At 37.3% G+C, this 27718-nt stretch overlaps 1 pseudogene; it reads right to left on the reverse strand.

Moving 5' to 3' along the window:
- LOC131418942 (paraplegin-like) overlaps positions 1-27060 on the reverse strand; it is a 141656-nt pseudogene extending 114596 nt beyond the window's left edge.
- Between the last annotated feature and the right edge of the window lie 658 nt (positions 27061-27718).

Here is a 27718-nt window from a genome sequence, read left to right on the forward strand (position 1 = left end):
TGAAACTGGAGGTTCAGCTAAGAACCCAGGAGTTTCTCACTCATGCTAGTCCACATACGCTCCAGCATTAATCAAAATTACCATTTGAGTGGTCCTGCCAGTCTATGGGATCCAGCAACTTCTGCTCTAGATAAGCACAGCTCAATTGCAATATCGCTCTGGAATTGCCTGTCTTGCCAGATTTCAGAGGGGCTTTTTGCCCTGTGACCTCTCTTCTATGATGATTACAAGAAAAGTAATTGATTTTTAGTTTGCACTGCTTTTCTTGTTTTAAGGACAGGAATGATGACTTCCAAATTTATTATATGCCATTTCTGAAACCAGAAGTCACAATAGTGTTTTAGTACCACTTATATCTCATATTGGACATGCTAGGTACCTCAGATCCCTAAGCCTCTGTGAATTTCTCTCCCATAAAAGTTTGTATCTTGATTTCCCCCATTTAGTACTCAATTTTCACTCTTTAGTTTGCTAGTTTGGTTTCCACTCATCCACCTGCTTTGCGTCTTTAAAAAATTGTTGATAATCCCTATTATCTCATATTTGTCTCTCATAGTACTTGTGAATTGATGCTTTTTTCCTTTCCTTTTTTATCATTTAGTGACATTTCAGCAGTAGAAATTAGCCAACCTGTGTCTACTCTTCCATATTTTGTGAATTTGTCTCTTTTCCGTATTTCTTTCTTTGTTGAAAGTATATTTACTAAGCACATACTATATGTAGGTTTGGACATAAATGGTAACGAAATTAAGTTCCTGGCCTTATAGTGCTTGTAGTCCTGTGAGGACAAATGGGTGATAAAATGTATAAATCTTATGTTGAGTAAAACAGACTTAATACTTGAACATTTTTTTTCTTATCCTTATTTTAAATAGTCTGGATAGTCTACTTCTTTCCTTACCCCTGGATAAAGCCTTAATCAAGTTCCATAGATTTTCAGTCATACAGACATTCATTTCATAGGTTCATAGATTTCATAGACTTCAATCATATAGTCAACTTTGTTTCCACTGATGAGGGCAATATGTCTCTTCTAGACACTACCTTTCTAACTTCCATCAATCAAGAGATTCTATAAACTGAATAGAAGAGTATTATATCTTTTAAAAAAATTGAATTCAAAACCACTGTGACCCTTTAGGGTCTGCCTCAGTTGCAGAAAGCTGCTCACCAAAAGTCATACCCTTCCTGGGGCAATCTGCATCTGACAAATGAGCAAGACTGGAGTATTAAGATCCAGCTATCTTGGCCAGGCGTAGGACAATTTTGACAAGAAACAATCACTCCAGAGCTCCCTGTGGGGTTGGTTGTTATGGACTGAATGCTTGTGTCTCTCCCAAATTCCTATGTTGAAATACTAACCCCCAGTATGATGGTATTAGGAAGTGGAGTCTTTGGTAGGTGAGGTGGAGCCCTTGTAAATAGAATTAGTGCCCTTATAAAAGAGACCCCAGAGAGCTCTCTCTCGCTGAATGCCATGTGAGGATACAATGAGAAAACAGCATTCGCAACCTGGAAGAGGGATCTCACCAGAACCTGACCAGGCCGGCGCCCTGATCTTGGACTTCTAGAACTCCAGAACTGTGAGAAGTAAATTTCTCTTGTTTATAATCCCCCCAGTCTATGGTATTCTGCTACAGCAGCTCAAGCTGACTAAGACATTGGCCAAGGTTTTGTGGGGACTGAATCACAGTTTGACTTCTCTCTCTGTACAATCCTGCTTTACCCACGTCCTTTCAAAGGTGTTGTTCCCTAATAGACATCTTATACGCCAAACTTAACATCTGCCAAGAAGCCAACTTGTGACAATAAGAAAAATCTGTTAAAACTGGGAAAATTTCTAAACATTTGTTTTCACAATGTTCTCTTCTTAGCACATTGATTTGGAGAAGCAGTTCCTTCCCTACTCATTGTTATAGCATCACCTTTACCTTGAAGGGACAAATTAAGTCTGGGGCTAATGACAAGATTATCTGTGCAATAGAAAAAGGATCAGTTCTGTCATCTTTTATTTCAGTTGTGTTTGCATAATAAGGATTTTCATCAAACCGTGGTCTCTTAACTAGAATCTATTTAAGACATTTCAATTTTGTGTTAGTTTAACAGCTAAACTTTAGTTTAAATTAGAAAAAATTGTCCAATATTTGATTTAATTGGGCACACATATACTAAAAATATGCAACTGAGTGAGAGCACCATGCTTCACTTTTCCTTGTGGATTCCTACCCTCTACCCCCACACCCCTAGAATAGTAAAAGAAGAGTGCATGAGAAGTGTGACTTGGATTAGGGCTTACCTGAGGTCATTACTGTAAATATGTGCCCTTGACTTCTTCCCTTTTCATTACAGCATAAAAGTTCTAGTATTCCTTCTTCCACCATATTTAAATATGTTGCATATCCCCTGGAATGTGTTTATCTCCAATTGGGCACCACTAGCTAGATTAAAGGGCCATGAGGAGGGAAACTGTATCTTGTTCACTGCTATTTTCAGTTCTTTACATAGTACCTGACACAAAGTGTGTACATATACATACATATGTATATAGGTACGTGTGTGTGTGTATATATATACATATGAATATATGTTTGAAAAATGAGGGAGGGACTTGTAAAAATATTTATAATTTCCAGGTCATAAAATGATCCATAAAACCTTTTAAAAAATGTATAATTAAGAGGCCGGTCTGGTGACATAGTGGTTAAGCTCACATGCTCTGCTTTGGTGTCCCGTGGTTCACTGGTTCGGATCCTGGGCGTGGACCTATGCACTGCTCATCGAGCCAGGCTGAGGTGGTGTCCTGTATAGAGCAACTAGAAGGATGTACAACTATGACTTACAACTATCTACTGGGGCTTTGGGGAGAAAAAAAAGGAAAAAAGGAGGAAGATTGGCAACAGATGTTAACTCAGAGCCAATCTTCCTAAAAAAACATGTATAATCAATACGGAGGAAAAAGAGGAATTCTCATCAATTTTCCTGTGAACTCTTTCTTGAACTTTTTGGCTATAGGTAACTGCACCTCCCGCCAGAGCCCCCTCCACCTGGCTCTCTATCCATGTTAGATAAGCCTTTTACACTTGATGCCATCCATTCTTTATATGCTTAGCTCCACACTCTTCTGTGAACACATTGAAAGCCATGACTTTCTATCAACTTTCAAATCCAAATGCCTAGAAAAAAGCCTGTAATAGAACAACATTTCATAATAGTTTGTTGGATATAGTTTAATCTACTCTAACTTTTTTTCCCAAACAAGCTAAATTATTAGAGTGAGATGCTATAGGGGAAGAAGAAATATTCCTCTACCCTTCTAGGTTCTGGCTGGTCTAAGAATTAAATTGACATGAGACAGAACAACAGGAGAAAATCAAACAAATTTAATAACATATATACATGGGAGAAACCCAGGAAAACTGAGTAACTTGATAAAATGGACAAAGCCACCACCTTAAATACTATCTTCAGCTAAAGACAGAGGAGTATGTTGGGGGTAGTGGTTGGGACTTCAAAGAGAAGGAAGGCAAGTCACATGGAGATGGAAAAGCAAATGTTTGGTAAACAAATATTTATCATGCCTTGCAGAGACATTGGGACATGGAGAGGACTTGGATCAAATAGGCCTTGCTAGGTTCCTCCCTGTCCACCACACCTAGTTCATGTTATGCTATAGTTATCTATGGTGATGGCTCCTTCCTGGAACAGGCCTTCTATCTTAAATTCTTTTAGGCAGTTAGGGGGAAGGTCAAAGTTTCTTCTTGAGTCTTTTGTTCTTAAAAATCATCAAGCCAAAGAGACACATTTTGGAGTAGCAAATTCTGTTCCCCTCCAATACAAAGGTATTAAAGATTTTGCCTAAAATGAAAAGTACAAAACCAAACACATACAATGCTTGTAAAGTAGATGGATTTAACAGATGACTTTTGTCTCAGCAACCATCAACAAAAGCAAATCAAGAAAATTCAAAGGAACGTTTACAGTCTTTGCTGTATTTGTGTAATATTATGTTTTTCCTATACAACTGAATGATTTGTCACAATGAGAATCCATAGCAAGATTTTTTAAGCAGCATTACTTCTCTGAATTACCTCACACTCTTAGTATTATGCTTCCTTTTTCTTCATTATACTTTCAAATTCAAGCTAAGATCTAGAAAAGAAACTTAAATAAGTAGTAAATAAATTAAGAAAAGATTTTTTTTGAAAGATTCATGGAGAAGAAAAGCAGCCGGAAGACCTGACTGTTTTGTATTCAGCTTACTGTACTAGCAAACTACCTGTTAATTTGCCTTTTCCTTGTCTTTCCTCTCTTCCTTCAAGATCAGTTATTTATTTAATCATACTCTATAGCATCTGTTGTTGTTTATATATGTATACAGAACTTTGTTGTTTCTCTTTCTCTCTGTAATGGCCACTATCTTTAAGTGATCTAAATATAGATTTTTGAAAATAACCTCTATTCTCACCGGCTGATAAGGTCCTTATGAATAATTTAGACCCTGGAACTACCTTAGATGTGGAGAAACTATAACTTACTACGGACACTCTCATATTGCCCATGTGTAAATTGAAACACATTGAATGTGGAAGCAATCATCATCATAATATGATTGTTATAAAAAATCATTACCTTTCATGCTGGAAATGTCATTCAAATGTCAGTTTGGAAAATATAGATATCCAACATGAGCTCTAACTACATGCTGCTTAATTCACCTATTTCAGATGAAGTGACATTCTACTAACCAGCCATCATCCTGTCACTAAATATTTTCTTGATTGAGTAAAATGGCTGGAATATGCACAATTGATCAACTGAAGTATTTCAATTATTTCTTTTTTCTCCTCAGCTTGTAAGACCAGCTGTGCAAACTGCAACAAGAACAACAAGAGAAGTAAAATACCAGAAGAAATATGTGTTTTTCATGAGTTCTCCTATCTGGTTATGCAGAGTAGTAAGGTTTAGCTATTTTAGAACTTTGCTTATATGAAATTCAACTTTATAACTTTTCTTGCCTAGTAAATTGTAGGATCAAAAAGTCTCCAAAACTGTTAGGTGAACTAAATGTCAGGAAAAAAAAAATGAAGAATTCTTATTATTGAAACCCTTCTGTTAAATCTCTAGAAAGAATTTGATTTTTGGAAGCAAGCTGAATCTAGTGACTCGTTGAATAAGGAAGCACGCAAATAATTTCAGAGGTAAGAAAGTATTGCCCACTTCTTAATAAACGGTCCCCAAAATACTATATAAGGCTTCCAAAAGTTTTATCTTCATAGTCTTTCACACAGGAAATAAACATATCTCTCAAAGAAGTCCAGGCCCACACAATATTTAACGAAGTAAATAAGACGCTATTGCATGCAATTTCAGTGGAGACACGTTAACGGCTCTGGAGTGGAGAGATAACAGGGTGCCATTAACAAGTATTGCCATAAGTTCTTATAGCTCAAGCAATTTAACTAAAGGAAACCACGTGCTTTACAACTAGTCTGTCTCACAACTAGAATCTAAATCCCATGTGATCTCACTACTCATATAAATGAGTCCATATCATGAAACAGAAGGTTACAAAAGGAATTGTCATATTTTTTAAAACACTAGAATTTAGAGGATTGTGAAAAAAAGGCACAATCATTGGTGTAATATCAATGTCTGCATTTCTTTGGCACATTTCCCAAGATAAGGCTCCCACTTTGCTCCCTTACCTAAAGTCACTGAAAACTACTGTAGAAAAGTCATATAACTGTGAAGAAGGATGCCATTTTGAAGTCACAACTGGATACTCAGGGACTCTTAGCAATCCTTTTTTATGTCCCATCAGCAGCCAGATTCATCTTTCCTTACAGGAAGTGGATACTGAAGAATTTCATCACTTCTCTCAACGTGTTTGTATCTTCTCTCTCCTTGGCCTCATCTTCAAATTCACAGATGTGATTAAGGCTAGCAAGCAAGATTTCTTTGAGTTTATTATACCTGTTGCCCTCTATCTCTATTGTAATCTCTATAGTCTCACAAATTTTATTCTTCCTTTTTCTCTAATCCAGTGGTTCTCAATCTTTATTGTGGGGCAAAGCCAATTGAAGGATTTTTTAAACACAGAATGTTGGTCTCCAAGCCCAGATTTTCTTACTCATTAAGTCTGGAATGGGGCTTGAAAGTTTTCATTTCTAACAATTTCCAAAGAGATTCTGATGCTGCTGGTTTGGGGAACACTTTGAGAATCACATGTTTAAGAAACAGTGGTGACCTTTGTCCTATCCAAGTTCAATTTCACTAACTGCTCTGCATTACAACCCATTTTATCTTATTTCATTCGTTTCCTTTGATTTTTATTCAATCTATCCCTCACAATATAATCATATTTAAATACCTTCCATTTTGAAGACCATCTGATGGCCCTGAGTTTATTGAGCTCTAGCCACATATTTTTAATATGACCACTTTTTTAACTGTGTTTTTCTTTTTGCGAGGAAGATCAGCCCTGAGCTAACATCCAATGGCAATCCTCCTCTTTTTGCCCAGGAAGATTGGCCCTGGGCTAACATCCGTGCCCATCTTCCTCCACGTTATATGGGATGCCATCACAGAATGGCTTGACAAGCAGTGTGTCGATGCACTCCCGGGATCCGAACCTGTGAACCCTTGAGCCGCAGAAGCAGTGCGTGTGCACTTAACTGCTATGCCACTGGGCCGGCCCTAACTGTGTTTTTTTTTTTAACTGTCTACTTTATTATCTAACACTCGCATCTCAGTACTATGCTTTCTTACCTTCAATTCATGTTGTTCTTCTAAATCTCTTCTTTATAGAATCAACAACGATTTCCTAATTATCATATTCAAAAATTCATTACTCTTCAACTCTTCAACATTGGCCATTCTGACTAGCCCCTGGTCTTGAAACTTTGCCATATCTTCTGTGCTACCTCTCATGGCTCTCCATATTTCTCTCTGCTTCTCCTTTTGATCTCTTTCCTGATATTCACTTCTGTCTTAGTCTGTTCGGGCTGCTGTAACAGAATACCATAGACTGTGTGGCTTCTAAATAGCATAAATTATTTCTTACAGTTCTGGAGGCTGAGAATTCCAAGAACAAGGTGTAGATGCCAGAAGATTCTGTGTCTGTTGAGAGCCTACTTCCTAGTTTATGGCCACTTCTCTCTCTGTCCTTACATGGTGGAAGGGGCAACTCTCTGGGGTCTCTTTTATAAGGGCACTAATCCCATTCATGAGGGCTCCATCCTAATGACCTAATCACCTCCCAAAGGCCCCACCTCCTAATACCATCCCATTGGTGGATAGGATTTCTACATATGAGTTTTGGAGGGACACATATATTCAGTTCATTGCAATTCCTTTGTGCCCTTTCTGCTAGCATTCACCAGGATTCTTTTGTTGTTATTTTTGTCATCATTATACACACACTAGGTGGATTAACTCATCCACACCCACAGGTTTAGCAGGCATGTATAGTCTTGTGAATCTAAGATCTGCCTCCATGGCCTACAGCCCTCTCCTGAGGCTCAGATCTGTACAACCAAATTCCTACTGGACATAACCACCCAGAGGTCCAACATGAACCTCAAACTCCATGAGAAAAAAAGATAGTAATTTTATCTTTATATATTTATCATTTGGTATTTTAAAGTGTTTATTAAAAGCATCTCCATCTAATGAGTTTTGCAATAAGAAATTTAGGAGTTCTGCTCTCTCTTACATGGGATCAGTCAACAAACCCGCTCAAAGCTGCCTCAATTCTTGCAACAGTTTGGTCTGTACCTTCATTTTCCTCCAAATCACCCTGCTATTCTATTGCCAGAGCAAACTTTCTGAAATAAAACTCTATTTTTTTACTCTCCTGAGTAAAATTTTTCCTAGGATCTCTCCCTCTAAATAGGATTCAAAAGGTCTGCCTACATGTCTAAACTTAATATTTGTCTCTTTTCCACTTAGAGTTTACATCTTCATCTACCAATTTAATCGAAGTTCCCCAAAGATAGTGTGTAACTTTTTATTCTTCATGGTATCAGCACCAATTGGAATTTTTTACATTCTTTTGTTAACTACATTGACATTTCCTTTGTAAAAAGTTTACTCCTCTCCTCAGATAATATACTTCAAATGTTCTTTAGAAAATGCCATTTTGTCATTTTTATAAGTTGGATTATTTGCCTGGATTTATTTCCTTACATCAAGAATTTTGACTTATATGTTTTATATACCTAGAGTCTACTAGAGTGCCTGGTGCATAATAATTGCTCAGTAGATGTTTATCGAAATGAGCTCAGATTAAATGAGATAGAGTATGGGACCATTTGAAATTGCAGAGGACAACAAAGCTATAGCTGTAGGACCCAAAGGAAATAAATACAAATACTAACACAAATACAATACAAATGTTTGTAGCAGTTAAATACAAATACTAACATAAAGATAATACAAATGCTTGTAGCACTTTTAATCATAATAAACTAGAAATTGGAAACAAATTTCAATCAACTTGTGAATCAATGAAAACAGGTGGCATATCCCTATGTTGCAATTATTACTCAGCAATAGAGAGGAATGAACTACTGATAGACATAACATGGATGAATCTCAAAAAAAAATGATGGTGAGCTAAAGAAGCTAGTAACAGAATAATATATATTCTATGATTTCATTTACATTAAATTCAAGAACAAAGGGGATGAGGAAACTTTTCAGGGTGATAGAAATGTTCTGAATCTTGACTGTGGTGGTTAATTACATGAGTGTATTCATCTGATAAACTCCATGAACTGTATACATAAAATGGATGCATTTTATTATATGTAAATTATAACCAGATTTTGTTTGTGGTTTAAACCTAGTTTTACATCAGATGTTTCAAGCTTGAATACCATTAAAAATAGAGCAAGAAGCACGCATGCATGGAGATCCAGGTGAAAGGCAATATGAAATGTTAAGAACTGTGTTAAATTGGAGATTGCGTGCTGCATCTAAAAACGTTCAAATTTAATATTATGAAATATTTCTCTAGCCAAAAAAAACATATCTCCTTGATAGAGCCAGTCCGTAGACATTGTTAGCAATTCCTACATTAGATAAAGTAATAGTTTTTCTAAGATCAAGCCGGAAGAAAAATAATTAGACAAAGAATGAAGTTAATTTATCACAATGAAGATAAAAGGTAAATTTTATCCTTTTGCATTTCTTCCAGTAGAACAGTTCTGCTATAAATTGACTTGGTGAGATTAATGGTGAGTCCAAAAGTATAAACTATTCTCCGGAAAGATATTGCCAGCCCATGCGAGGTGAATTAATTATTCCAGTATATAGAGTAAAATTTAAGAGTTGTATGTGTGTCTGTGTGTGTGTGTGTGTGTGTGTGTGAGAGAGAGAGAGAGAGATGGGGGGGCGGTACATACACACTTTCACCCCAAGAACACGTACATATATAAATGGCCTTTTACAAAAATCATCAGCCTGCAAAAATTCAATTTAGCTGTGAAACTCTTGGTAAATAAGCTAAAAATTTGGTTCTTTTCTAAATTAACTACAGTTGAGGTAGTCTTCAGTGTCAATACTATCAAAGCATTTTTAAAGAAGTCAGCATCAGGTTACTAAACCTGAGATTTCTGATAACAGAGGGAGGAATATTGGGTTAAATGGACATTTTGCCATGATGCTAATGTTGTCAGTTCAGAGGTTCAGGACTGGGTTAAGAAGTTCAAATTTTCAAACTATAGTGATAATCAGGAGCAGCGAAGGAAACGTTTTGGAACAGAATCACATATAGAAACAGAGCAAACCTCGAGAGACAGATCAGCATCTGTAAAGCAGATTCCCACAGAGGACAGATTTGTGGGCGTGCTCCGCTGGGAGTCTTCCTCCTGAGCAGATCCTCATTCGTGGATTAGTGAAGTCTTGCCTGTGCATCAGCATCACATGTAGAACTTTTACAAATGTGAATATGTCATGGAACCACTTCAGAATTGTTAAATCTGAATTTCTAGGGTGAGATTCAGCCATCTTCATTTTCATTTTGAAAAATTCTCCATGTGATTCTGATGTCCCTACAAATTTGAGAAACTCTTCATAAGTCCCTTTTCACGTAGTCTGCATGCTTCTGAGACACACGAGCTTTCCCACTCTCATTTCTGCCATATCTTGACCTACGTGAGCATCTTAGCTACATCTTTAATCTGTATTCCCATGTTAAGTTTAAATAAAGCATTCCGGTAAATATACTGTATTAAGTGGATTAACAGAAAACACCCCCGGCATTTAGAGATCAGGGGCCTAACAATCGTACCTATCCATACACAATCAAGAGACCAGACATCAGTATTAACTTTCCATCTTTCTCCACCACTTCTGCAATTATTTTAGTTGAAGCCTCATTACCTCTCCACAGGACTATTGTTTTAGTTACCTTCTTGGTACTCCTGTCTCCATTCTGTTACTTTTCTAACCCATTCTACACATTCTTGTCAAATTAATTTCCCTAAATAATAATTCTATTCCAGGCACAGTCTTTTTCAAAATCTTTACCTACTAACTAAAATACAAATGTTATTCAAAGCCTCTAAGACCAAGTCTACATCTATATGTTCAGTTTAATAGCTCTCTATTCTTGTTCATATAATGTTCCCCAGCCAAGTTAGTTGTCTCCACAAGAGCCTTATAGTTTTCTGATTCCATGCTCTGAAAAAAATACTATTTTCCTTTCTGGAATAATAACTTTTCCCCAACAAAGTAACTCTCTCTCCCCTCAAGGGAGCTAGTGACCCTTGTCTTACTACACTGTTCTTTTCTTGTTTAAGCAGTTAGTCTTTTTGTGAAGGTAATTCCTCAAAACAAGAAGCTAATTTTCTCTTCATGTCCCATCTCTCATTGACACCATACCAAGAACTAGAATCAAATTCTAGCATGATCCTAAAGTCAAACAGACTAGAAGAAAATTTGAGAAGACATTCATACTAAAAAAGCCACATTGTATTCACAAAAATGTAGGGATTTTGAGTATGTGTAAGCAAAACCAACCAACTAACAATAAGAAAACTCTCAAGGAATATTTAAAAATGGTCCAAATCTGGTAATATGATTTCACGTATGAGAGCATCTGCATTTGGAATGCTTATTTGAAAACTGATTATTATGCTCCCATTTTGTCTTGCTGCTTTATAAAAACCCGGACTAATCATTGACCCTATTTACAGTAAGTTGAGGGGTCAAACAGTATCTGATAAAATACAGAGGAAATAATCTAAATAACTAGGGAATTAAAGAATTGATTATGTGTATACTGTATTCTCACTCTTAAGGAATAGTTCTTTAAAGTACACTGAATTCTCTTTTTTCAACATATGTGTGATTCATACATTTGTGTGGAAAGCACCAACGTATTGAAATGCTTCTTGTTGATTGATTGGTCTCTTGGCTGGGGATGCTCAGAACTTCAGTTTATACGGGCTTCCTGGTCTCATGAGAATGGGAAAATACAGAGAGTACAGAAGGTAGCAGCAGGATTAACATCAGTGGCAAATTCCCATCCCTGAAATAAGTCAGCTCTTCATTTCTGCACCTCAGTTTAGTGATCAGGGATCTTAATCATCTAGCCATTTCACAGGATGCCACACTTTGTTAAAGAGATGACACTTACATTTTTTGGAGAGCAAAAAGTACTGGCTACTCTAAACACAGTGTTAACCCACATGTGTTCTAGAGAACAAAAGATCAATTCTGTGAAAATGGCAGATTCTACTATCTCTGTGAGGTTTTGGGACATGGGGTGCTGTGTTAGTGTAAAGACCATGACAAGTTCTTCTTTCCATAGCGAAGGACAAGTTGATTGACCTTGTTACTCCATTGATAAAATAACTGAATAATATTTTGTATGCTCTTTTGAACCAACATGTATGCTTTATTGCCCAGGCAATGAAAGCAGAACAAATTACAGATTTCAGTGAAGACCAGAACACATTATGGCTATCAGAGGGTCCAGCATGCAGTACAGTTATCCATGGGGAACCTGGAGATTCAAAACTATTTAAAGAGTTTGGTGGAATCACAGGATTTTTGTGGATCCTGTGCCACACTCAAATAAAAGAATCACCAGAGAAACTAAAAAAAAATTTGTGGTGTTTCAGGAAATAACTATTATCTTTTAGGAATATAGTTACTGTTTATCCTAGGCTTTGGGGGCTACTGAAGACATGGATACTTTCAGACATTTTATAAAGATAGACATGCCCTGAAGCAATTTAAACACGAAAAGCCTGGAAGACATTACCTGAGATCTTCTACTTACTAGCACACCAGCTCCCGCCACAAACTGCTTGTAAGCTCACACTACTCCTTTCACAGGATGCTCCCTATGAAGACTGAGTGAAGAGGAAGCTATCTAAACCCCTTCATAAATCCTTCTATTCTATGACTCTAGCAGCTGAAAGTAGGCTGCTGTACCTCATAGAGATAGTCATGGATGTCTTAGGCAGAGAATGAAACAAACAGTAATATTACAGCATTCGAGGACTTGACGGGATATGAACAAAATAATTCATTTGGCCTCAATGTTTAGACTTCTCTTCTAAGCAACAGAAATTCAATTGTATTTTCTTCTGTATGTGTCCAATTTCATCTCTTTGCTTCTACCGTGTTAAATTGCTCATCCAGGGTGACCAGGTTCTTTTGAGAGAAAAGACTGAGCTATTGTGGAGATGAAGGTTTTTACTTTCCTTTATAAACTTATCTGTACCGTTTGACTTTCTAGCCATGTATATTCATTTCCTTATGTCAATAGCAGTTATGTGAATGGTGATTTGTAAGCCATTTAAAATTTGTTCTTTATGATTCTCTGTACCAAAAACACCGAAATGTTATTACAAATAAGTGCAAGAGTAGTACTGTAGAAAGAATTTTGGAGGTAAAATGGAGGAGAGGTAAAGAGAATGTAGGAGTCATGGATGGTACATAAAATGAATCAAGAAAGACACACATATAAGCTTTAAAAAGTGGAACTATTACTAAAAATAATAACATAATAAAATACAGGAAGGAGAATAATGAGAAGTGGGGGCTGATGTATCTGAAATAGATGTAGAAGCATATGTTCTAGTTATGAAAGGAATCACTTTATGATCTTAAAAAAATGAAACACATAAATTGTTACCTTCTGGAGCAATGATTCTCAACCAGGGAGCAAATTTTGCCCCCAGGGGATATTTGGTAATGCCTGGAGATGTTTTTGATCTGTCATTTCTTGAGGGAGAGGAATGGTGCTACTGGCATCTATTGGGTAGGGGGCAGGGGATCCTGAAAAACATTCTATAATACACAGGACAATTTCCCACAGAAAGAATTGTCTAGTCCAAAATGTCGATAGTGCCAAGGCTGAGACAGCCTATTTTAGAGAGCAATGTTAAGACAATTGGGGAAGAATAGAAGGCGAACTGTCCTTTTCATTTATTTGTAAGGTTAGAATTTTGCTTATTATCTTCCTTTATTACTTCCATTTTCGTTTTGCTGTTAAAGATTCATTATGTTCCAGAAAAAAATTATGAAAACGTACCCACATCTAGATATGTAGATGAAATTTTTATTTGAAAAAAATCCCAGAAGAATCAAAGGTTACCATTAAATAAATGCATACATAAAGAGACCAAGCTGGGGCCGGCCCGGTGGCGCAAGCGGTTAAGTGCGCACGCTCTGCTGCCATGGCCTGGGGTTCCCCAGTTCGGATCCGGGGCGCGCACTGCCACACCGCTTGGCAAGCCATGCTGTGGCAGCGTCCCATATAAAGTGGAGGAAGATGGGCACGGATGTTAGCCCAGGGCCAGTCTTCCTCAGCAAAAAAAGAGGAGGGTTGGCAGATGTTAGCACAGGGCTGATCTTCCTCACAAAATAAATAAATAAAAAACAGACCAAGCTGACCTCAGAATTATCCTCTAACGATCTTCTAATTATCCTCCACAACACTAAATCCTAGAAGATAAGCTCCCTAGATCAATTTCATTTTAAGGAGGAAAGTTTAAATCTAAGAATTCACTTTCTATCCCAGCAGTTGTTCATATGTAAACAGAACGGAATTAGATTCTTAGGTTTAACTGACTGTTTTGCCTTTCAGACATGTGTAAAAGGTTAAGAAACTGGGCCCGTGCTAGTCAATCCCATTATGTACTTCTGGAAGATTCCTTAGTAGACACACTATCCAGGGAAGTAGAGGGATCTGTGCCTTTTAATCTCCCCTCCCTGAGGTGCTTCTGCTCTATGGCCCCAGAGGCAGGTGTTAAGGAAATCTTTTACATATATTGGGAAAGCTGGTCTTTCTCCCTGGCTGACCCTGTCTGAGCTGCAAGATGTTATAGGCTCACAAAATGTTGCCATCAGGAGTCAAAATAGTTCTTAGGAAAGCATATCTGTGTTCCAGGAATTTTGCCGGGGGGGGGGAGGTTGACCTACAGAGATAAAATGGGTGCTTGCTTCTTGTCAAGGGAAACCAGAATGTGGGTTGTCATCTGAGGCAGCCTAAAATAGTAGGGCCAGGAGAGAGGGGTGGCAGGAGGAGCAGCCCGCATTTATGGAGTTGGACATGGCTAAGATATAAGAGTTTTCCCTTGGGCCAGGAAGACAGTTTGAAAGACAACTGGGCTAAGATATCTGCCTGGTGGGATAAGGAGATCCTAGGAGAGAAGTGTGGGAGTCAAGGAGTGCATAGCCCTTGCTAGGAAGTGGGGTACAGGGATAGTGGTGCTCACAAATTCACTAAAATAATTGGGTACCCTGTCATGGCAGTGGATGGCCATAGCCCAAAGGAAACAGCAAATAGTACCAACCAAGTACAATCGTGTTACTCTTGTTCTTATTCTCCCTCCTTCAGATCTAACCCTGGAGAGCCAGAAGTCAGAATGGCAGGAGAAATATGCGAAACAGAACCACTTGCTATTTCCCAACCAAAGTCTTTAGGCTATGGAGCAGGCCCGAGCGAGGGGAAGGGGAGAATATTTACATGAGATATATCATATTAAAGTTAGAGTACAAAGCAGGTCAAATTTCTTCAATCCAAAAAGAAAAAAGAAAGGCATGACTCAAAACCCAAAAATGTCCAAAAAATACTAGAACAAGAGGAAAAACTAAGCTGTGAATCAGTTTTGTGTGTGTGTGCTTGTCACAGGGAGTTAAGTTGAAAATTTCAACTAATGTATCCAATACAATAGAACAGAAAAATTCCAAAATGAAGCTTCAGGCAAAGATGCATCCATTAAAAAACAATGCTGAGAAGTCACGTCATGACTCATAAACCACATTCCTGTACATGCTCACCAGTCAGAATCTGTGTGTTCACCAACAACGGGACAGAAGATGAGAGGGAGCCAGGGGCAATTGCGTTTTATTCCTGGGAGTTGTCAGAAGGACGCACAAAACAGGAGACTCTCTGAAGAACTCCAGGAAAGCACTCACAGGGGAAAGGGTCTGCCTTAACCCCCCCTCAGGCCCAGGGAGTGCAATGCTGTCTTACAAAAGGTCTAGTTAGGGAAGAAAGTTCCACTCCCCTTCTTCCTACTGCATCTTTAGGCATCAACCTCAGAGAGACAGAAAACTACAGCTGACTACAAGAGACAGAGGTTCTCGATTTCGAAAGAAGTTGCTCATCCTGCCTTCCCAGACTCAAGTTTCTTACCTGTTGAGTGAGGATTCAATTACAAAATTGAGTCCGTTTTCAACCTGAACCAAGGAATAACCTCAACGTAAAGGAAGAGTAGGATGGAAAAAATATTATATGCTGATTACATGTCATGAATTGTTCTGGTCCCAAATACTAAAATTGTGTGTGTGTGTGTGTGTGTGTGTGTGTGTGTGTGTGTGTGGAGAGAGATTAGAGTCCCTGGTTTCATACAATATAAGAATCTATTGAAGAAGAAATATGGGGGAATAATATTGAGGTAATTAGTGATTAGTTCTTTAAGCTACAAGACAGACATCGACAATCTATGACTCACTTGTCACATCCCACCCACCACCTGTTTTCATAAATAAAGTTTTGTTAGAACACAACTGTGCTCATTTATTCATATATTGTCTATGGCTGCCTTTGTAGCCCAAAGACAGAATTAACTAGTTGTGACAGAGTCTAATTGGCTGAAAAAGCCTAAATTAATTACTATCTGTTGATTTATAGGAAAATTTTCCATTTCACCTACTATAAGAGAGTAAAAGCAATAAGAGACTCTAGGTTAAAATTGTGGTTGCATACGTGCATATAATTTCATTCTCTCTGAAATTTTCTAAAGTGATTAAGAAAAACAGGATTAAAAAGAAAATGAATCATAAAGCTAGGAAGGCAGGGAGGACAGGGGAGTATATTATACATCAACAAAATATTGGAAGCTGGAATATGGCTTACTGGTAACAGAATTAACAGAACCAATAGTGCTAGATTCTAAGCAGGAAATTAGGCAAGTTGAGAAACAGAAATATTTTATAATGCAGAATTTTTAAGAGGCTCATAAAATAGTAGCAACAGAAACAGGGATGAGGGGAGGTGGCAATAATGATAATGTTTGGCTGAACTGAATGACAAGACAATAAAAATGTGTGATCCTTTTACGTATATTAATATTAAAGTCTGGTGCCTCTCTTTAGTCAAGATTCTGGCAAGACCATACGTATCTCTGTAAAACAATCTGTCCTGAAAATAGGAACTCTTGTATCTCTGGAAAGCCACTCAAACAATTAGTATTGGGGTTGCCTTTGGTGAGAAAACCTAGATATTTGGGGGAAAGGGTATGAGGAAGATTTATTTCTATTGGTTTGAACTTTTGTACCTTTTGCATTTTTTCCATGAGCATTTATATATCATGAATCAAAAATCATAAAAGACACCTTCCCAAAAGATTTTTACTTTTAAATAATATTTTCCAAGATGTAAACCAAAACTTGATATACTTTTGTCTGGATTCCTGGTTGAAAGGAATTATTGAACAATGGATTTTATTTTACAATGCTAAAATCAGAAGTTGTCAGACTCCCAGAAGTCCGCTAATGTATTCCCCCTCCCCCCACCATCCCCAAACACATAGTCCATCGCTAAACTTTGTATGTTCCAAAATGACTCAATGAAGGAGAAGTAAAGTTCTTTCTAAGCAAAGTTCCAAAAGAAACTCATCCACTCTGTCCCCAGTTGAGTGTCATATCTCTCATCTCTCAGAACTAGCCTTATGCCTGAATGTTATCAGGGAAATCTGATGTTAGTCAAATAAGCATATATATATATATATACATCTGATAAATGCTTCTCTGTAAAGGAACATTGCAGCAGCCTTTATGAGCAAGCGTACTGGCACCTGATGAAGTCAGCACAGTCAGAGAGGGTTTCTCTGAACACATGGCCTTAGAACCGATATTTTAAGAGTGAGTAATAATTATATAATGGAGAGTTAGAGAAGGTAGAATCATTTCTGATAGAGGAAACAACGTGTGTAAATTGTTCATGGCAGAAGACAACATGGAAGTTTGGGGGAATCTCAAAGAAGGCCCATACGCTTGGAGTGGGCAGAAAAAGGAAGGAAGTCATGATGTTAGACTGAGCGGGAAGCCAGGAGGTATAGGCAAAACGTGTAGGTAATGAGAATTTTCTCTTTATTTTGAAAGCAGCAGAAACCACTGAAGGTTTTGAACAGTAGAACTACATGATTTGAATAATCTTTTTAAAAGATCACCTGACCAAATTGAGACTGGATTACAAAAGGACAGATGTGGAGAGTGGATATCATTTAAGAGAGTACTGTAGTAGATCAAGTACAATATTGTGATAATGGGGATTAACTGGAAAAGAGGGTGACGTGGAAGACTTTCAAGATTCACGGATTCAGGTTTGGAAACTGGAAGTATGATGGTGAAATTTCCAAGATAGGAACTATTGGAGAATATTTGTTGAGCAAATACATTATGTGTGCTGGGGGATATTGAGAAGATAAGAAAGTCACAGACCCTGCCTTCACAGTATTAAAAACAAAAAATAAAACGAGAAATGATTGTGTTATGGATTTTATTACAATCCAAGGAACCAAGACACTATTTTGCAAGGAGTCAGGAAACGCCTGTCTACAGAATGATATTTAACCAGAGGCCTGAAGGACTAGAAAGAGACAGCCCTATGAAATGTTCAGGACAGCGTGTTCCAGGAAGAAAGACGGACAGCATGAACAAAATCCTGAATAGACATGACAACGTAAAACTGAAAAAAGTGTATAATCTGAGATATTAGAAAAGGAGAAGGAAAGCCGTGAGAGATGAGAACAAAAGGAGATGATGTTAAATGTGGATAAAGATTTTAGGCGCAAAGACACTACAAAATTGTTTGAAGTGGGATACATTTGGAAACAAAATGAATATTCATTAATAGAAAAATGTTTAAATATACAACCTTACAGTTAGTGGATGTATATTGTGGATATAGTTAGTAAATGGGATATTGTGCAGCCATAAATTATTTAATTGTATATGCAGAATGAAAGTATTTATGCTTTCATATAAATACGAACACATCGTTATTGCAATTAGTAAATCTGTATGGGTGAGTCTTACCTTCTTCATTATAATTTTGTGTATTTAAAATTTTTTCCATGATATATTTATATTATAGTTGAAGCAAATACCAGAAAGAAGGCCTGAAAGTTCTTAATAGGTTTTAGAAGACTTTCTAATATGATAACAGAAATGGAAACAGTTGTGTTTGTTCAATAAATAACTTCATTTACTGTTGTGGGTTGAATTGCATTCCCTAAAAAGTTTTGTTGAAGTCCTAACCCCTAGAACCTCAGAAGATGACTTTATTTGAAAATAGGGTTATTGCAGATGTAATGACTTAAGATGAGGTCATACTGGAGTGGAGTGAGCCCTTAATCCAATATGACTGGTGTTCTTATAAGAAGAGAAGACAAACGTGCAGAGAGGGAAGGCAGTGCGAACACAGACATAGGAGGGGAGAATACCATGTGATAACTTAGGTAGTGATTGGAGCGATGCAGCTGCAAGCTAAGGAACGGGAAGAATTGATGATCACCACCAGAAGCTAGGAGACAAAGAAGGATTTTACCTAAAGTCTCAGAGGAAGCATGACTCTGCTGACACCTTGATTTTGGACTTCTAGCATCAAGAACTGTGAGAGAATAAATTTCTGTTGTTTTAAGCCATACTCTGAGTTATGGCTGCCTTAGGAAACTAATAGATACAGTTTTCTAGAAAATTATCTTAGATGACCTAGTTGTTAACCAACAAAACCACCTCAATCAGGAGTCATTCTTCTTGCTTAAGAGACCATTGAATTTGTGTCCAGATTTTAATTGAGCCAGAAAGCAAAATATTCTTTCGTACGTGTGTGTTTGAGTCCACATATGTTTTTGTGTGTTTGCGTTTCCATGCGTGCCTCTCTCTGAGGATATGGAGCAGGAGTAGGGGTCAGAAACAGGGAGACGTGTGTCTTTTCCTGTTTTTCTGTTGGCACTCCATTAAAGTTTTACAGCTTCTATTTATGTGGAAAGGTAGACTAGCACATTTCAGATATTTTTAAATCAAAGTGACAATGCCGGGATGAGGACCATACTCTACATATCTGATTTATAGTCACCAAAAGCCCAGCTTTACAGTTCTTTGAAATATGGACTGGTTTCAAGATTTACTGATCAAAACATAAAGAAATGCAATCATATTCAAGATGAGAACTGTCTCTGTGACAAATCAAATAGTCCCTGTTTTACAGGCGTTCAAAGACTTTCCACAAACTCAGATTATTTCCCTTACAAGTTTGAAGATAACTTAGCCAAGGAAAATGAATGCTTCCAAACTTCAGTGCTTTACTACAATTAAATTTTTGCTGACAGTAGAGTGTGATCACTTTCTTTCCTCTTTAATAAACACCAAGTAGAGCAAACAGAATTACTTCCCTAAACCTCTTTGGTGAAATGATGATAATGGATCCAATCCCTTGATCAGGGTACTGTAATAAAATAAAGTTAATTTTTTGTCTTTCCACATATACGCCTTACTTCTCCCTCCCTCCCTCTCCCTTCTTCTAGCTTCTTCTCTTCTCTTCCTTCCTCCCTCCCTCTCTCTCCCCCTTCCCTCTGTGTCTGTGTCTCTCTCTCCGTCTCTGTCTTTGTTTCTCTGTCTCTCTTTCTCTCACTCCGTCTTTCTCTCTATAAGCCTTCTCTTCTCTCTCTCCTACTCTATTGTCACTTTAACCTTTCTAACGTATTCTTAGTGACATTTTAATATGTGATACTATTTTGGTCCTCAAAATGTTGTGCAGTCCTCTATAACTAAATGAGAAAAGGTCACCAAGCATCTTTTCTATTATCTTAGAAATATATTCATCCACTTAATGTCAGTTAAACTATGGATGCACTTAGTGATTTAATACATTTCAAGATCTCTTACAGAAATGATTTTGTTGCTTTAAAATATAAATATTATACATCAAAAGTGCATTTGGAAAGCCCTTAGAAGCAGCAGAATTTGTATGTTTTTGTTGCTTCCTAAAAATGAGTGTCTGATTTTCATACTGACAGTGCACTGAGACACACAATTACTGTTTTAAACAGCTGGATGACAGATTTAGGGCCTAATGAAATCATTTCCAGTTTTAAAAAATGTTTCTATACTAATGTTATGCTGAGGAAGATATATCGAGTTTTCATATATGTAGCAGCAATAGGAACTCCTCCTACTCGCTTGGAGTTTAGTGACCCCAGCAGACAACTAAACAGAACAGCATAAAAATTCCTGGGGCCGGCCCGGTGGCGCAAGTGGTTAGGTGCGCACGTTCCGCTGCGGTGGCCCGGGGTTCGCCGGTTCGGATCCCGGGTGCGCACCGATGCACCGCTTGTTAAGCCATGCTGTGGCGGCGTCCCATATAAAGTAGAGGAAGATGGGCATGGATGTTAGCCCAGGGCCAGTCTTCCTCAGCAAAAAAGAGGAGGATTGGAAAAGAGGAGGATTGGCATTGGATGTTAGCTCAGGGCTGGTCCTCCTCACAAAAAAAAAAAAAAAAAAAAATCCTGTGAGGGCTGGCCTGGTGGCATAGCGTTTAAGTTTGAGTTCTCCACTCTGGCAGCCTGGGGTTCACAGGTTTGGATCCTGGGCGCGGACTTACTCACCACTTGTCAAGCCATGCTGTGGCAGTGTCCTATATAAAGTAGAGGAAGATGGGCACAAATGTTAGCCCAGGGCAAATCTTCCTCAGCAAAAAGATGAGGATTGGAAATGGATGTTAGCTCAGGGCTAATCTTCCTCACACACACACACACACACACACACACAAATTTCATGTGACAGATCTCAAAGGGGCAAACAAAAATACCAAATTTCTCAAGATGCATCTGAGGTGGCCACAACCATCATAAAAAGCAGTTCTGGACGAGAGAGGGGCTTGTTTTGGTGAGGGAGCGCGTCAAGCAGCATGATCACTAACAAAGAGATAAACACACATTGTCCTTTTGGAGCTTCCTGAACCTTAGAATCCAATGACACACCTAGAACTGCTAGGACGTAGAATAGGGGACACAAGATGGCAGAGGGCACAGCAAGTGGACAGAGGGCAAATATCAAGCTGATCCGCCACCCCTACCACCATTGCCACTACCAAGATTATGACCTTCCCACAGTGAAATGAAGACAGGCTTCATGGAGTCCTAGGGTTCCCTTCTCTCAGGTCACTGAAAGGGGTACAGGCAGGAACCTGCTGGCCACCCCAAGAAAGTTTCTACCTTAACAAAATTCCAGGTTCAGGGGGCCTGGAGATTGCTTATTACTCACCACCACCCAGATATTGATGCCAGTGTGTCACCATGGAACTGAATGCCATTGACTGGTCTCCGCAAGTACTACAGCCTGAGCTGACGGGTGTCACCAGCAGCAGACAAGAGCGTAGAAGACGTCACCTCATCTTGTTGCACAGACTCCCATCATGGCAGTCAGTGACTGCTAAATGCTTTGAAGATGTAGCAAAATTTACCAGATGCAAGATGGAAAAGGTCTTTTAAGGAAGAAAGTCCTTGAGAATGAGATTGCGAATTTTTTCTCACCACTCTGAAGTTTGGTATAACCATGTGACTATTCTTGATACCGGCCCTGATATCAGTTCCCCTACATTAAACCCAGAATATACAGTGTCGAAACCAAAAGCACTCATCCTCTTTCCTGGCTTCTCTAAGTTACATTCATATGTAACTATTGGTTTTTTTTAATCCCTGAACTTCACAAGGCAACTGACAATACCAAGTGTTAATAAGGATACGGAGCAACTGTAACTCTCATATACAACCACTGTGGGAAAATTTTTGGCAATTATTCAAAAACATAAGCATATATTTACCCTACATATAGTCAGTTCATCCAAAGTAAATGAAAACATGTGTCTACATGAAGAATTGTATATGAATATTCATAAATTTTTATTCCATATACCCCCAAATGGTTATCTACATTAAAAATTCACTTCCTCAGTCACAGTAGTCACATTTCTAGTGTTCAACAGCCACACAAGGCTAGTGGCTACCATATTGGACAGTGCAGAATAGAACAAATCCACTATTGCAGAAAGTTCCACTGGACAGATCTGGTCTGGACACTATAACCTGTGACATATAATAAAATGATAGCAATGTTTTTCAGTTCAAAGGATTTTCTTAATGCCACACTCTTAATCGCGGAGGTTTTTTTTCACTCTGAAGAAATGTAATCCATTCAGAGACTATAAAAACAGATGCGCTAAAAATTAAGAATGTCTCTCCTATCTGGGAAGTGACTCTTGTGACATCTGCCCACAATCATTGGCCTGCATTAGTTACATGGCCAGACCTGACTTCAAGGAGATCAAATGTACAATGCTATTATGTACCCAGATAGAGGACAAGCAGAAAAACTTGTGAGCGATCTACCACATCTCATAAAGTCTTGCACATTTCTTGTTAAGTTTATTCCCAAATATTTTACCTTTCTGTTGTTAATATACATGTGATATTTTCTTTTATTATATATTTAATTGGTTATTTTTATTTAGGTAGACTGTTGAGTTCTGTGTGTTAATTTCATAATGTGTTATTGTTCTTTGCACTTTTTCTATTGATTTATTAGGTTCTCCAGCTATACAATACTGTCACCTGCAAATAGAGGTAGCTTTACCTTCATTTCCAATTTTTATGTCCAAGTGCATTCTCTCATTAATTACTACCTTCAATGCTATTACAGCCCCCATCAGAAGTGTACCTGTAACAATGTGGCCGTGGGAAAAATTCCCAGTGGGCAAAACATCAAGCAGCATAATTGTTTGTCTAGTTGCTTAGGATAAAATATGGCCAGAGGTTTGAATCTACTTTAATTGATGGGCAGTAGCCAACAATTTTGCTAGGTGGCTAAGGGCCCAAAATGAACAAGATTGGAACATATATGACAAAATCTTCTGGGGAAGAATTATGTGGATGGACTTCTCAAAATGAGCAAAGATGGTGACAATATTTATTTCCTGTGTCAATGCTCATCAAAAGACATCTACTGTAGAGGAGTGCTGGGTAGCCAATATGACTTTCCATGTGGATGTCTGTCATTCTTCTTTCCCAGACACCCTGTACTGATTTAAGGGGCTCATATACCAAGCAAAGATGGGATAGGCACAGATGCTATGCTTAAACTCAAGAATATGAATTATCCCTACAACTGGTCTGGCCATCAACACTGCTAAGTGGCTCCGTTCCAACAGCAGAAACCAATGCTGAGTCCCTTAAATGATTCTCTCGGGGGAAGCAGCCATCCATCTGGTGTCAGGTTGATTACATTGGAATCCTTCCACCATGGAGAGACAACAATTTATCTTCACTGGAATAGACAAGTATTCAGGGATGGGATTTGATTTTCTTCTCTAAAGTGTTGCTGGCAGCATCACCATCTGTGGACTTTATGGAATACCTTATTTACCCTATTACTACCCAACACAACATTGCTTTTGAAAAAGGAATGCATTTCACACCAAAAGAAAGCCAGCATTGGAGTCCATACCTTAGGGACTCAACTTTTCTGAGGCAACAATGTAATAGACTACTGAAAATTCAGTTGTAGTATACAAAGACAAGAGAGAAATGTTGGAGTCATATCCAGCAGGAGTTGGTATACATTTTGAACCTACAGCCATACATGTTGCTATTTCCATTATAGCCAGAATATGCAGGTCTGGAAAGCAAGGGGCAGAAGTAAGAATGACTCCTTTTGCATTTTATTTACTTTTATCAACTTGATTGTAGTATAATTTCTGTGCACTAAACTATGTCTTTTTCTACCATGATGAGTTTCAACAGATATATAGACTCATATCCACTGCCACAATCAAGACAGAAAATTTCCATAGACTTTAAAGTGTTCATTATGCCCCTGACAGTCATGCCTCAATCTATTTCTAGCCTAAGGCAAATACTGATTTGTTTCTGTAACTATAATACAGTTTGAAATTTCTAGAATTTTATGTTAATGGAAAAATATTCTATGCATTTTTTCATTCAACATAGTATTTTTTAGTTTAATAGATATTGCTGTATTTATTAATGTCCTTATCTCTTTTTAATTTCTGATTAATATTCTATTTACCATAGATAAATAATAATTTGTTATCTATTTTCCTATTGATGAGAATTTGGTTTAGATAACCATTTGGGGGTATATGGAATAAAAATTTATGAATATTCATATACAATTCTTCATGTAGACACATGTTTTCATTTACTTTGGATGAACTGACTATATGTAGGGTAAATATATGCTTATGTTTTTGAATAATTGCCAAAAATTTTCCCACAGTGGTTGTATATGAGAGTTACAGTTGCTCCATATCCTTATTAACACTTGGTATTGTCAGTGTTTTTACTTTTAGCCATTCTAATACATATGCGTTGGTATCTTATGTTCATTTTAACTTGCATTTTCCTGATAACTAAAAATGCTGAGCATCTGTTCATGTGATTATCGGCCTTTGTGTATCTTATTTTGGGAAGTGTTTGTTCATGTATTTTATCAGTTTTCCAATTAAGTTATTTATCTTCTTGTGATTGAGTTGTATAATTATATAAATATATTATATTTATATAATATATATAATCTATATATATGTCAGTACAAGGCTTTTGTCAGTCACGTGTATTACATTTTCTTTCATTCTGTTACATTAATTATCTATTTAAAGAACAAAATATTTTATTTTTTATAAAGTCCAATTTATATTGCTTTCTTTTGTGGTTTAATTTTTCTGTGTTATAACTAAGAAATACTTTCCTATGTCAAGGTTGAAAATATTTTCTCCTGTTTTATTCTAGAAGCTTTATGATTTTAATTCCTACCTTTTGGTTTGTTTTTTAAAATTTTTGTATATGGTATGAGGTAAGAGGCAGAGTTCATTTTACTTTCCATACAGATATTCAGTTGTTCCAACACAATTTATTGAAGCAGTTTACCCATTGAAATGCCTTAACACTTTTGTTGAAAAGCAATTAACCACATGTATAGGGGTCTAATTTTGATATCTTTTTGGGTGGTATGAATTTTTTTGGATTTAATTGGCTATGATCACTTGGTGGGACACGTAATATTTTTTTCAGTGGGCTGTTTTACTCTATTTGATAATATTTTAATGAAGATTTTAGAAGTTATTCAAAAATAGAATTGGCTTTATATTTATTTTTGTGTGTGTGTAATACTTATTGGAATTTATACCAATATTGTTGGTCTTTGGTAAAAATAATTTGTAACTTTTTCTCCTTTTCTTTGTACTCTTGAAACATTAAGGAGCCTTAGGTTTGGTTATCTGATCTTTGAACATTCATTATATTTTCCATGTGAAATGTGAAACCATCCAGGTCCATTCTTTTTTTTTTTGTCTGAAGAAGAAGATTAGCCCTGAGCTAACATCCGATGCCAATCCTCATCTTTTTGCGGAGGAAGATTTGCCCTGGGCTAACATCCGTGCCCTTCTTCCTCTACCTTATATGGGACGCCGCTACAGTGTGGCATGACAAGCAGTGCATTGGTGTGCGCCCGGGATCCGAACCTGCGAACCCTGGGCCGCCACAGCACAGTGCGCGTACTTAACTGCTGTACAACTGGGCTGGCCCCAGTCCATTCCTTTTTTTGCGAGAAAGCACTAATGTTTTCCTATGCTTCTTCTATGGAAATAGGTTTATTTAGAATTCCTATTTCTCTATGTCAATTTGGGTAAATTATATCTTTTTATTGAACTATCAATGACATTTATTTTTATCAAATTTATTTCCATGGAGTTGTACAAAGTAATTGCTTATAATTTTTAAAAATTTCCTCGTCTCAGTGTTTACTCTCCATCCCCTTGTCATTTATTATTTGTGTAATTGTGCAACCTCCTTTTAAATTATACTATGTTGTTGATTTTTCAAAAGAACTAGTTTTTATTTAGTTGGTTCTATATTTTCTGTTATAATTTACTAATTTTTGTGTTTTTATCCATATTATTTCCTGCATTCGTTTCTTTTTTATTTATTTTCTCTACCTTGAATTTTATTTTAATGTATAATTTTTTCCAGTAACATATGTATTTGATGTTATGAAGTTCTCTCTGAGCACTCCTTTAATTGAATCCTATAGACAGTCAAAAGTAATTAATTTATTACTATTATTTTTTAGAGATGTGGCAAATTTTTGTATCTGGAAAAGAAGTATAGTTTCTATTGTTAGTAAGAAAGTTTGGTAATTACCTGTATCAGACATTTTCAGGATGACTCTGGGTTGGTTTTCAGATATCTCATCTCTGTGGCCACAGGAGATAATGTAGATTCCTTTAGGGGCAGGTATAGAAGGTTTCAGGTCTTTAATGCAGAGCTAGAGCTGAGAATTTGAAGCCCTAAGCTCCTTCTTTTCTTTCTCCACTTTCTCCAGAGCAGTAAGGAGCAACCAGCCAATCCCTCCCTACTCTTTAGTTAGACTAAAATGTTCTAAGGTATCAAATGCGTGGTCATCCAGAACCTCGGCTTCTATAGGCCTTCGATTTGGAATCGCTAATGGTGACATTTTGCGTATTTCTATTGTTACATAACACCGTGGTCCACCAATGCTGCCTTTACCACGAGAAATAGAGTCATTAGTGCCTACAGAGCTAACTAGATTACAAAAACAATTCCAAAAAACCCAGAACTAATTCAGAAAATTCATTCTTAAGATTCTGTTCTGTGAGAGCCTCTTCCAGTATGAAAATCTGAATCAGTCAGGTTTTTGACCAGAGAAACAGAACCAGTAGGAGAGATAAGTTAAGAGATTTATCACAGGGAATAGACTTACATGGTTGTGGAGGCTGGCTAGACAAGTCCAAAACTGTAGGACAGGCTGTCAGGAAGGGCGGGCTGGAACTGTCAGGCACAGATTGAGGCTGCTATCCTCAGAGAGAATTTCTTCTTCAAGAAAGCCTGATTCTGCTCTTAAGGCTTTTCAACAGATAGAATTAGGTTATGCAGAATATATACAATAATCTCCTTTATTCAAAGTCAACTAATTTTGGACTTTAATCACTTCAACAAAATACTTTCATAGCAATACCTCTACTAGTGTTTGATTGAGTAACTGGGGACTGCAGCCTAGTTAAGTTGACACATAAAAAATATCCTTTCCATGAAATTTAACTTTTTCGTTGTGGTGTTTATGTTTTCTGGATTATTGAATTTTTGTCTTGATC

Source organism: Diceros bicornis, chromosome 20 (genome assembly GCF_020826845.1).
Source record: "Diceros bicornis minor isolate mBicDic1 chromosome 20, mDicBic1.mat.cur, whole genome shotgun sequence".
NCBI lineage: Eukaryota > Metazoa > Chordata > Mammalia > Perissodactyla > Rhinocerotidae > Diceros > Diceros bicornis.